At 42.5% G+C, this 13767-nt stretch overlaps 1 protein-coding gene and 1 long non-coding RNA gene across 6 annotated transcripts in view; one reads left to right on the top strand and one right to left on the bottom strand.

The window, feature by feature from the left end:
• The window catches only part of nexmifb (neurite extension and migration factor b), a 51314-nt gene extending 47370 nt beyond the window's left edge, over positions 1–3944 (bottom strand). For all 5 annotated transcript variants that reach the window (XR_014876059.1, XM_085172583.1, XM_085172570.1 and 2 more), the window contains exon 1: positions 3807–3944. The gene's annotated coding sequence lies outside the window, so the exon portion shown is untranslated. The remainder of the gene's footprint in view (positions 1–3806) is intronic.
• Positions 257–6039, top strand: LOC146524447 (uncharacterized). The gene is made up of 2 exons (XR_014876074.1): positions 257–3597; positions 5395–6039. It is a non-coding gene; the product is annotated as an uncharacterized LOC146524447 (long non-coding RNA).
• Positions 6040–13767: the final 7728 nt, after the last annotated feature.

Below are 13767 nucleotides of genomic sequence, written 5' to 3' on the forward strand. Positions count from 1 at the left end.
GTGTGCACCATTACAAAGGAAACAATGCATAGGAGCACATTGTGTGAAACCAATTAAAATCCAACCCTGTCATATACCTTCCTCTCTTTCCAGTCACGTTGTGAATATGCCATTTTTACACCATTCATAACGGCGCACCAGTGTCCACTGCGTTAGATCTCCGCCTCTTTCAGTATCCTTCTCAAATTTTCCAGCATCGCATCTCACTATCTGTTTCAAGAATCCCACGAGCTGAAAATACAAGGGGGCCCGGGAGAGTGTGTGAGCAGAACAGGGGAAATTTCACATTATCTAGCTATCTGCAATATAAGAGTGTGATGTGGAAGCAGGAAATGAGCTATGAACGTCAAGCCTGCATGCTCATGGTCCCAGTGGCCACCAGCCTACATATTGAGATCAAGTAGGCAATGTGGAAAGTGGTTTAATAGACCCCAGTTTAATTGGACTTTTATTTGTTAATGGCTGAAATCCTGATGCATTACTTTAATTATCTTGGCAGAACTAATTCATGAACACGTAGGAAAAGAAAAAAAATGTGGCCGGACTTGGCATTTAAATAGCATCCAAATGCTCCCTCCCTCCCTCGCTCTCTCTCTTTCTTTTTAAAGCTCCTATCCTCAAAGTACTCTGCTTTTGCTTTCCATGGGATTCTCTCTGATACGACTTGTAAGGCATGTGATGGTTTAAACCCTCAGTGTGCTTTAACCAGCCAGCTGTCATGAATGAGTCCACAGAAAGAGGAGAGGAGAGCACTGAGGCCATTTTTCTCATCTTTTTTAAAAGGGCTGGGGCCCACCCAGATCCTATACGTGAGCATGGCCGTGTTTGCTCTGCCCTCCGAGTGCAGAGTAGGTTTGGCTGCTGCCATGGAAGTGAAAGAGGAGGGGAGGGCTCACTTCTACACTCACTAAGCCCACTCACACATGAACTGCTCCGTTAATGCTGAAGAGCAGCCAATGAAAAGGTGAGTTCCTTAATGTCTTTCTGATTGCGTCGTTTCTAGTTCATTACATGACGGCACTGTAACAGTTTTCGCCTCACACTGACACTCGAGTTCTTTAAAACGGGGCGTTCTTTAAAGCAGTTTAGCACAGTTTGACTTTCAGCTACAGGGGAAAATGTTCTCTCAGCCAGTGCATGTGTACAGTATTTGTGCATTTCATGGTGTGTTTGTGTGCGTGCTGCAGATTGCATTGGAGTATGTTTACGTCTGTGCGCACGCAAGTAGTATGCGAAAACAAATGTGCGTGTCTTCCCTGGAACGGCTCCCGTCTGGGTGGGGGGGGAGCGGAGCAGGCGGTGAAAGAGCTCAGCAGCGCCTCAGTCCCTCAGGACAGACTGCAGCTCTCTCCTCGCGGCCATGAAAAGCAATCAGAGCTCAGCTTTCTCCCCTGGACTTACCTCTGCCTTTAATTACAGAACTCAGCAGCAGCAGCACAGAGAAAGACTGCCTCCGCTGGGCCACAGCCAGCCCGTCACAACCCCAGCACAGGGCTGCGGTCGAGACAGCAGGCCTCAGCATACAGTGGCCTGACATAAGCACAGTGTGCTTAAACATGCAGTCTGCCCCGGTGAGCTCAGCGTGCTTCTTCACAGACCGAGACTCAGCTAAGGTGCTTCTATACTGAAAACCACAGCGCTCCAAGCATAAAACACAGCAGGGCTCCATACGAGCTGGGAATGGCCTTTCTGTATGCCTAATGAGATGTTCTCACCTGTGCTCTAGCAGGATAATGCAACATAAGCGACTGGGGAATTACGGAAAAACAATCAATAACACAAATAAATGTTTGCTGCTCGGTACACACATGCACACACTGTCAACCAGAAGCATGACCCTGAGATATAAAGAATGCGAGCACTTGTAGGGAAAAGGATTACTGATGAGGAGCCATTCATTGTGTGTAATTGAGATTCTTTCCCATTCAAGAGACATGAGAGTAGAGGCCCAACATGTGCCTTTAGGCTGAGCAGAGGAGAAGCCACGGTGCACACATGGACAGGGGAAGATAAGAGACTATGTACACAAGCTGCTGGTTTTATTGCTGCAACATAACGCTCGGATAGCATTTTAAACACATTTTCAGAAAACCTGCCAGTGCCGTCCTCGCTGCCGTGGAACCGTGCCACGGTGCTGAAATGTGTCATTGGGCTCAATTTCTCACCCAATTTCAACCGAATGGAAAATGGCACTTTGGTGACAGCAATGAGGCTGACCAGAAGGAGATGTGAGTGGCAAATGCCGTAAAAGACAAATCTCCACGGCGTGCTCAGTGGCACGCCGCCGAACGAAGGCACGGCTGATATGATAGCTATCATCATTTCCGTATCTATGATCCTGAAACAAGGCCCTCTCCCCTTCCACACGTCACATAGCCTCGGGTCCAATGGCGCACTGTGCCGTCACACGTGATAATGACACCCACATCAACGTGTCAACTCAATTTGGCCCTCTTATAGGCTCTCTTTGACTCAATCAATGCATGGCCTTCCATCTGGGTTCCACTCCTGTCCTCACATTAGAGGAGTGGGGATGGACAGACATTTTACTAACAGCTCACTAAACCTGCCCCCACTCCCCACCCTTGGACATCTGCAGTTTAACATCACATATTACATATTTTCTTTAAGCTAATAATCCAACAATGTTCTCAGAACGTGCAGCAAAGTCAAAAGCACCCTGTCAAGTAGGCTACAAAGGCTTCAAACACAAATCAAAAACCAAGTCATGCCGGGTCAATAACTGTGAGCTGAACAGATCATTAACTGTGGCGATAAATTTGCCAAGTTTTTCTTCTTCTTTTTTTAATTTGAAAATCCCATCTTACAAGGCATTCCAATAAATATCAGGCAGACACATTTCTAGCTCGTTAAAATTTAATCCAATTAAATCCCTATTTAAAACAAAGTTACACCTCCACAACAACCAAGCACAGAGGCTGTTATCTTGGGCTGCAGCTCATTATTTCTCAGAGCAGCTCGTCTGGCTGACAGTGTGGTAGACTGGGACATCCAGTAAACATCTGTCATGAAGCATCCTTACAGGGGAGCACAGACACAGTAAGCTACTGATCCAGTGACCCGACAGTGCAGGCATTCACACATGCCTTGGTGCACCTGCGTGTGAGCCTCTGCTATCGTCATGTTTAGGCCAATTTTAAGGATTTGTGCTTATAAACCGTTTATGAATCATTTATTCGCCATCACAGTGGAGGGGCCTAGAGAGATGATGTATTATCTCATTAGGTTTCAATAGCTCATTCATGAATCATTCATCAGTTTGGACTATAGATTATTCCCCCTTTATTCATTTCTTATTCATTTTGGGCCAGTGTACTGCTCGGGATGCATTACGTTGCTTCAAAATGACGTCCACAGGCCAGTGTTTGCCTTCAAAACATGCAAACAGTGCAAGGTAACTGGCATCAACGCGAACAACCACACGTGGCATCTGTATTTGGATTGAATTTGCGAGCCTTAAGCGAATAGATCGGAGCTTGTGCTTTAAGTAAGTGGGGGTAATTTTTTTTCGCAGGGAGAAGGTAATCGATGGAGCAGAGACGAATGAATGTAGGCTACGACAGCTGTCCCAAGGAGGTAGGGCTGCTACTACACCGCATGCATGGTGTGAGTTCCCCCTTTGAATAAAATGTCCGATCAGACCAAATCAAGAAGGCAGGGATATAAATCAGTGTGTGTGTATGTGTATAAATCAGGCTGTCCTGTGCATACCAAATAGAGCTCGCTCTCTATTCAAATACACACGGCACGCTGAATAGCAGCATAATAGCGTTTTCTCTGCCTACCTCCAGAGCGTGTGCGCCCAAACTGCGTTTTTTCCCCCGTCGCAATGGAATCCTTCTCAGCTGCCCTGGACAGTATCAGAGATGCGTCTTTCCCCCGAAATGCAAACACTTCCCCTGCATGTCCCCCCAACCCTCCCTCCCCTGCCGCCACCACCAGCACCACCACCACCAGCAGCAGCAGCCCGGGCCTCCAGTAATAGCAGGTGGACGCGCCTCTCAATGATGGAGACAGCGCGACTCTCCTCTCCCCCGCCGCTCCATTTTCAATTACGGAAGAATTCGTATTCCAGGAAACGCGCTATAGGGCAGCCAGCATGTCCTAATATCGCCGCTTTTCTCGGGACCAACAGGGGCCGTCGCCTCTCAAACTCCCGATTCGTGGCGCCCCCTCGCCTGTTATCTACCTTTTACGAGATGCTTGATGTTGCCATTGTCACGGTGTTTTTTTTTTTCGCCTTCCTTTTTTTTCTTTTTTTTTTTTTTCAGCTGAACCTCTACCCCTCCTTGCGACGCGCAGTCTCGTAGGCGCGCACTTTACTTGCTCCCCCTCCGATTCTTCTTGGTCCGACCTATGAGCGCGCACAGCCAGCCGACGCAGGGCCACGCACTGCTTTGACGGACGCGCTGAGCAAATCAGGTATAGCCCACTCCAAATAGGACTGTATCATAACAGGGCAACTGCAATGACATGAATAATGAATAGGCTACTCATGTTTGCTGTGCTGTGTGATAGGCCCACTCACAATGCGTACTGGACTGGAAGCGATATTTGGGGAGACTTGAGCGTCTCTCCCTCTCTCTCTCTCTCTCTTTCTCTGTCTCGCTCCCTCAGTATGAATTTGATTAGCAAACTCAATAAACCATTACTTAAAAAGAAACGTGTTTTGCATGTACATAATTATTTTTGTGTTATTAACGTCTATTCAAGAGGGGACAATGTTTTTTTGAGTATTTTTATGGATTTAAGATCATATGTTAGAGTAATTTTGTCATCGGGTGGACAGGTGTTTTAAAACAAAACAAAAAATCCTATATATATATATGTGTGTGTGTGTGTGTGTGTGTGTGTAAGGTATAATCATTAGGCTAGATGTCACTGTCCAATTTTCAGCTTATGTTCACAAATAAATGTTTTATTTAATTATTCCCTGAATACTGATCGATTGTCACACTGAAAACATAAAATGTTATTTTAAAAAGTGGCAACAGCCTGATTTCATTTTTCAGAGGCCAAAGTGCATCCGTCACATGTGACAGGGTAGACAGGCATCATTAACTCACCACATTTGTAAGTGGCACTGATTTGGGAGTGGTTTTCTGTGTGTCTTACACAGTTGCTGTGAGCCAGTAGACCACGGTATTTGATTGCGTTTCTACTGTAGTCTACTTCTGCTCCACACGGTCACTTTTTTTGTTTTGGTAAGGGGGCTGTTTAGTGCATGTGTGTTACACCGTCCAGGCTTAGATTATTATTAGAAATCAACACTTCCATAATAGATATTTCTTTTGAGGGTCTGTGAGCTGCACAGTTAAGATCCACCTAAACACTTGTTCACATTTTCTCATTCCTCTGTGTTTCTTTGTGCAGGCCAGGCCGTACAACATGCTTCAGGCTGAAGACGGGTGATTGCACAGGGTGGAAGATGTAGGAGGATGACTGCCAAACCCTATGCAAGTTGTCAGCATGCTAAATAGGTTAGGTGACCCACAGTACTGCTGACTCTCTTGGACTTTGGGTTCTGACAGTTTTACAGGTGGGACAAAGGACTCACTCTTCCCCGCTTTAACTTTATATACAGTTGTATACTGCAGACAGATCAGTTGAATCTTCGATTGTAGTGTTTGCCTAATAAAATAGAATAAAATTCTCCCTGGAGGGGGTCTTTTTGCACATAGCAGAGACTGTCGGTCAGATCTAGAATCTGTGTGTTTCACATCCGCCTCTCTAAAATTAGAGTTTGCTATTGCTAATGACAAAGACTTCCATCAGATGTGCACAACAAGGAAAGGCAGCAAAAAGCAAATGTTCAACATTTTTGCACAACGGACTGAAACATGAAGTGTCAGCTGTCAGTTTGTAAAACAGTTAGTCATTAAATTAATTGGTTGGTATAATGACAATTATGGTTTCATACTGTTTAATGAATAACAAATACTAAACATTTCTTCTTTCAGCCCCTGAAATATGATGATTTGACGATAGTCTGAAAAATAAAGGGTCTGATTTCGAGAACTTCTGGTGGATATTTTTATTTGTTTGATAAGATTTTACAAACAAAACGTCTCCGATTGATTCATTTTTCACTTGCTTAAAAATGTCTTTCCCATCGTATTTAACATGGTTAAACTTGAATAATCAGGTTATAACTAAAAGGTATTCTGTCAGCCAAATAAAGCGATTACTGTTTATCTAAACTGGGTCACAGTTTTACATACAGTGGATTATTATGGACATTTGTTTTTGGTCTATATCTTTTGACTTATTTCAACTACTCTACTAAGTCCTGATGTACTAAACAGAGGACGTCCTGGCCTTTCCAAAGATATCTCACATGCTTGGGTGTCCTCTTTTAGCTCCAAAGAGGCAGGAAATTACACAACAGTTAAACTGAAAAATGTTTTTTCTTCAGTTCTCAGGAGGTTGTTGTATTCAGTCTATAGCTATTTGTTGCCTATATATAGTCATCATGGCCATGAATGTCATGGTCATTTTGGAATTTTAATGATTTCTTTGAACTGCTCTTTTTACAGAGTGGAATAATTGTAGAGCATATATCATTAATAACTTTAACAAACATGAATTGGGCGCACAAGACTTTTAATATATTTGAAATTTTCTCTCATCCATCTAATCCATAGTCCATACGTTCACCCATACGCCCATACGTTCACCCACTAATGTTTGATTAAATGTCCCTTAGCAAGTTTTACCTGAACCATACATTTTTAGAATCCATCAACAAGCTTCCGGCGTAATTCTGGCAGGATATTTGACGACTCTCCTTGGTAGAATTTGTAGAGTTCATTTAAATCGGTTACTTTCCTGGCACACACACAGCTTTTAAGCAGAGTCCACAAATTCTAAATAGGGCTGAGGTCAAGGTTTTGGGACGGTCATTCCAGAAGCTAATTGTTAGCCTGCTTTATCCACTCCAAAACCAGCTTTAATTCATTTTGGATCGTTTTCCTGTTGGAACAGACTGTGTCCAAATTATCATCTTGTTGGCTGTTCGTTTGAAAAAATTGAGTAATCTTGAGATAGCCCTCTGTTGGGTCTCCGCTTGCAGGCCCTGCTGGTTCAGAGACTTATCACCCATGAACAAAGCAAGACAAACAGCTTAACCGGTTTTTAACTTGCAGCGCAAGAGAAGCCGATCGGATCAGGATCTTGGACCTGAACGCTTCTCCACCTTTTCCCAGCCAACTTCGACCCCCAGTCTTCCCTGCAGCCTTTTATACTGTGAATACACAAGCATAGGTGAGGCCATAAATGGCAAGAAGTAAACATCCTTACTAAATAAGGGCACAGAACCTTTAGATGGGATGTGCCTGCAGTTAAACACTATAACTAATTGCCTCCCCCACATCCTACATATGTAAGGGAGGAACAGAAGAATATCTGAACATGCAGTTTAAGACAAGGTTTACAAATTTAAGTACAATAATGTTAACTATTACCAAAATCAACCTAACACCCTCCTTTTATTGTTTTATCCACTGTTTACAATGTACCAGTACCACTGGCAGGAAAACAACCCCAGAGCATGATGCTACCACCACCGTGTCTGACATTTAGTGCAGTCTTCTTAGATTTGAAAGCCACGTCAACCTTTCATATACAGGCTATAAACACTCTCCTTTTTTTTTTCAAATAAGCATAACAATACATAGTATTCAACTTACAATCTCCAAAGAAATTCCAGTTCCAGCGGTATGTCTCGGTTTTTCTGTCAGTCTGCTGTCATTACAAAGAAATGCTACTGTCATAACTCAACAGATCATGCTAGCATAGCACTAAACAAGCTAACTTGGTTGTGGAATGGCAGGCTTTGGATAATCATCTTTACATTTGGAGAAGATGAAATCTGCATCCATATTCTAACAAGACGCAACACTGCTGTTTAGGTTGTTATTAAAAGTTACACCCTGATAGTTTAGATTTGAATGCTGATTCTTGTCCTATAGCACGATGTCTGTCTGCAAACAGCTGTAAACTAAACAGTTTATTTCCTCTTGTGTGATCAATTTGTAATGTCTCCAATATAATTCGTCCAGTCACATTATTACTGAAGTCACACACAAGGACAGATTGGTATTCTTTAATATTTGATATTACTCTTAGATCCGTCCTCATAACCATGTCTATCTATAACCCTTTGAAACGCGTTCAAAGAGAGCGCACACAAACACACGTGCTGCAAATTACCTTTGAAATAGATAGCATTTATTTGATTACCTATGTTTTCACTGTAGAAGTAAAGTACAAGCGCTGATGATCTCCATAGTGACTCCATAGTAACAGAAATTATATCCATACTTCTTAAAATACCTTTCCAACTGCATACATCAGTACAGATGTGTTTTAAGAAAGAGACAAATTAACTTACAGCTTCTCTCAGTGCAGTAAGTTATTAACTAAACTCAAAGCTGCCAGGAGAGAGACGTTTTCATTTCTCTATAATTAGAGTTTCTATGTGTCTTTACAGTAAACAGAGGCAATAAATACTGCCATAGTGGAATTAATGTGAAAAATATGCTCAGCTGTAAAGACTCACGTTGAAGCTTACATTTTGCTCATACAGCTAACAAATACACCTGAAAACAGCTGTATTAGGTAGGTGGTCAACTGCTCATTAACATAGATTTCTAATCAGCCAATCACATTGAAGCAACTCAGAGCATTTACACATGTAGACATCAACAAGATTACCTGCTGAAGTTTAAAGGTAGCATCAGAATTGGGAGGAAAGGAGATTTAAGTGACTTTGAACATGGCATTGATGTTGGTATGAGATGGGCTGGTTCGAGTATTTCAGAACCTGATGATCTACTTTGATTTTCCCACATAACCATCTCTAGGGTTTGCAGAGAAAAGAGAAAACATCCAGTCCTGTGGGCGAAGAGGCTGCCAGAGGTCAGAGGAGAATGCCCTGTAAGCTTCAAGCTCGCAGAAGGCAACAGTTACTTAAATAGCCACTTGTTACAACCAATCTATTCAGAAGACCACACCAGCTGCCACTACTGTCAGCTAAGGACAAATCATCAGATTGCACAGTAGAAGATCTTTCCTTGTCCTGCAACATTCAGATGGTAGAGTGAGAATTTGGATTAAGCAACATGAAGGCATGGATCCACCCCGCCTTGTATCAGTGGTTCAGGCTGCTGCTGCTGGTATAGTGGTGTGAGGGATATTTTCTTGGCACGCTTTAGCCCCTTTGCTACCCACTGAGCAACATTTAAATACCACAGCCCACCTGAGTATCTTTGCTGCTTATGTGCGTCCCTTCATGACCACAGTGTACCATCCTCTGACAGGAAAACACACTATGTGGTAAAACTCAGAGCTTTTCAAACTGCTTTCTTCAACATGACAATGAGTTCACTGTCCTCAAATGAACTCCACAGTCAGCAGATCGAAATCCAAAAGAGCACCTCTGGGATGTGATGTAACTGGAGATTCACATTATGGATGTGCAGCTGATAAATTTGCAACAACTCTGTGATACTTTTATGTGAGTATGAACTAAAATCTCTGAGGAATCTGTCCAGCACCTTGTTGAATCTATGCCGTGCTGAATTAGGCCGTTCTTAAAGGAAAAGCGTGTCCAAGATAGTTTTTGCAAGGCGTACCTAAAAAAGTGTCAGAAGAACATGTAATTATATAATGTATAATTTAAACATTTAAATTAGGACGTGAAAATGTTGGCTTATCAGCGATGATGGCAGAAATAAATACTGATCACCAAAGATCCATCCAGCAAGTGTCAAAGAGGAGCTGGAGCCTATCCCTGGTGTCAGGAGGAGAGGTGGGGTACATCCTGGATTGGTCATCAGTCTGTTGCAGGGCATCCCCATAGATGATATGGGATATTACAATATAATCCCATATCATAGAGCACAAAGAAACATTTCACATATCTATTTCATGAGACAGGTGAGACAGGCCAAAGGCTGCACACTGGTCAATGTGCAAATGTACATGTAGTGTTTGAGTGCATGGCAAAGATTTGACATGAAGATCAAGAAGAGCGAACTGGAATCCACCCAGATTTAAAAACTTGTATTTCCTCTTTCCGAAACCAGCCTCTTTACAAACATTTAATATGCATACACGCACAGCTGACAGCAGCTTTAAAGATTTTTTTTTTAAAGCACACAGTGATGTAAATCACAGAAAAATGGGTAGGGACCAGAAGAAGAATGACATATTATTTGTATTTCTGTATTTCAGAGAAACAGCTTCACTGACAAGCTCCCTAAATGAAACGCCCAAACAGCTGCCCATCACAGCTAGAAGCTTTACATGTCCAAACTCTTGTTACACAGGTGTGGAGTGGGAGCATCATGCTATTTCCGTGTTTTCTTACAGAGAGTGGCATTGTTCTTTCTACAGGATTATCTCCCTTTATTACTAGATTGTAAATCAAGGGCTCTCATTTAATTGCTTTCACAAAGAAGCATATATTCCAACAAAAAGCATATTAGCGGTCTCATGGCTGAGCAGATAGCCCCCATTTATACGGCTGTTATTATTTTGTGTGGTTCATTATTTTTTATTCAATTTAAAGTGATTTAATGAAGGATGGAGTTAATAACAAGGTGATCACATGTAGTGTAAACTACGAGTGGCCAGCACACCCTGAAAGATTTTTTTGGGTTTGTTTTTTTTTTGTAAATTTAGAATGTTTTATCACATTAAGCAGCTGAAAGGCCGTCCAGAATTAAATATGAAAAATGGGCAGTTTCCACCTAACACAGTTTAAAGTTTAAATAAATCCACAGGGGGTGATTCTGACATTCGAGCCAATGTAAAATTAAAGGCTGTTATTCACTGAGAGGGGAAAGTAAATGCTGAAATTTCAGGCTTTGATGCTCACCAGGTTTGACAGTCGGTGTGAAATCTCCAATAAGATTATGACAGTTGTAACCTGCGTGAATCCATCTCTGCATTAGCATCAGCGTGCCTGACCAAGCAGTCTAAGAAGGGTGGGGGGTGGGGGGCTACCTGGACCTTAATTTGCCGCCTCTGTATGAGATGCACTGGCTGCAAATCAAATAGCAGAACTGAACATGTGCGATCAGGCTGCAGGTGAATCTTGTGAATCAGTTTCAAGTCTTTATCACAATAACAGGCCACAATCAGAAGAAGCGCATGCAGCTCTCATGCATCTGATTTCAAAGCTGTGTTATATGGAGCTTTGATTTTGTATTTTTTATTTTACATTAAAAATTTTATAATTTTTTTTTAACACAACTAGATTTCAGAACGTTTTATTACCGTGTCATTTCAAAAGTTTGAAATGAACGACCAATTATGTTCGCAGGAGGCAAAATTTTAATGCCAGAAGTAATTCTAGACATGACCTTTCTTATGGAGATTGAAACTCGGAAAAGATAATCTCTCCTAAAGTAGACGCTAATTCTGCGCTACTTTTCAGAAGAGTGCTGTAGCTTTGACCGAGGGGTTTTGGGTTTTTTTTGCTGATCCACGCTACTGATGATGATGATGTCATTTAGACACAGCCCCCTCCTGAAGCCACTCTGCACACTGTGAATAATGGAACAACTCCACTGGGATTCCTTGACAGCAGCCGTAGTCATTTTACTGGGTCTCCATCTATTATCTGCCAACCTTTAGCATCTTACACAAAGTAACAACATTTTTGCAAACCAATGGAGACCAAACTTTTAAAAAAGAGAGAGAAAGAGAGAACAAAAGGAGTACAACTGCCTTCAAAAAGGGAGCTATTTAACTTTGCATGATCCGATTTGGAAAATATTCAGTTGTTTATATGATGCTAAAAATGGAGAATTATTCTTGTCTGTGAGGACCAAACATATTGAAATTCCAAATACATTCATAAATTTGGTATCTGCAGCAAACACTGCACACACACACATGCAAAATGTGTGTCCTTGATCATCTGCTCAGAGGTTGCGTCATGTGCAGCGCACTGTATCTGTGCAGAGATGGTAATGCCGTCGTATGTGTGTTTATTGACTTTAAAAGAAGCAGCTGCATGCGTGCAAGTGCGCGCATGTGTGAATATTCATTCTCATTTTGACCAGGAGCATTGATATAGTACACTGGGATTACGCACATAAATTTACACTCCCACACAAAACGGTGGAAATAACTACATCTTCTCTGAGGCATCGATGCATATTTATTAAGGCGTAAACGCCCTTGGCCACATGCTGGTTCCATTGTAGTGGGATGGGAGCGAGCTAACTGTCTGCTGCAGAGGGATCGCCCTGAGTCTCAGCCTGGTCTGCCTGTCATCCCGATGAAAATAAGCATGGAGGAGTTCAGCAACAGGCCGAGGGGAGGGTCAGCAGGGATTTGAAGTGTGTGGCTGAATGCGTCTTATCACCTGTGCGCTCTGGGTGGCTGTCGTGGGACCGGAGACGTGGCTCTCTGGGCATGTTTAAGGGATCTACATATTAATTTTGCACTGAATCACCGTGAAGGATAATATGTTCTAACCATGTACAGGCAGAAAGACTGGGCGCAACAAGAAGACATCATCCTATCTGTACATCAGCAGCATGTTCTTTGAAAATCTCTCCTTCAGTTAGAAGGTCGTGCTTTGCGTTACAGGCTCACTCGCCTGCTTCGGTCCACATTAAGGTCATTAATAGAGGCTTTTGTACACCTGCCTTCCTTTACGCTCGCAGAATGTTGCATAGTAAAGAGCGGAATGCCTTCCCATATTATTACCTCCTTAAAACATGCAGGCAAACAGCTCAAAACAGTGCTAATCACATGCACAGCATGCAGACAATTAAAGGTCACCGAAGAAAAGATTTTTAGGATTTTCAGTTTCTAAACATAAAAAAAGCGAGAAAGCAAACAACCCGCCTGTGTAAGTCCATCTCGGATTGCTTAGTAACTTCAATACTTGAGAGTGTTATGTCCTTGACCGTATCAGACACACACAAAGCTTTGCCTCGGCAAAGAAGAGGGAAAAAACATAAAAGTCGGTGTAATATCTAAGGCTCTTTCACAGAACCCAGGCAGATCATAGCGAGTTATGTTCACTGAATAATTAGCGAATAACCTGTTAGGGGCAGCAGCTGAATGTTGTTGGGAGCCGCTAATGAATAGTCTCATAATCTCATCTGCCTAGGTTAGATGAGAAGGACACCATTAACATCAACTCGACTGCCTGGACATCTGACGCATGAAAGAAGACCCATCCAACCAGTAATCATCCAGTTGGGTTCCTTTTAAGCAGGGCTTTATCAAAGTCTACTTTCATCTGTAATGTGTGACTTCCTCAGAAGGTGGCGGAGGCCTCACAATGCAGCGCAGCAGGGCTTGGTCTGTCACGTTATGGGAATGTTTTTGTTATTGTCAGTTTCAATTATAATCCTGCCGAAAGGCCTCACAGAAAAAAAAATGTTGTCTGATGTCTCCGGTCCCGGAGGAGTATCCAGAACGCTGCAGGGGTTCTTGAGGGGAATCCAGTGTCATTTTGTCCACCAGACAATGAACACAAGGAGAGCGTGTTAGTGCCACTGTTGCGTTCCAAGCTTGGATGCTTCGCTCCTAATGACAGATCGTATCTGCTTTAGTGGGGCCAAATGCAAAAGCTGAAACAATCTCTTTGACCGCTCTTGTGGGTGACACAGATCCAGTATGTAACGCAGAGATATTTATTATGGGTCATCTTACAGTTAGATCCATAATTTGTTGGACAAAGACACAATTTTTATAGTTTTTCATCTGAAACATTAA

The sequence above is a fragment of the Neolamprologus multifasciatus genome, chromosome 2, assembly GCF_963576455.1.
Source record: "Neolamprologus multifasciatus chromosome 2, fNeoMul1.2, whole genome shotgun sequence".
NCBI lineage: Eukaryota > Metazoa > Chordata > Actinopteri > Cichliformes > Cichlidae > Neolamprologus > Neolamprologus multifasciatus.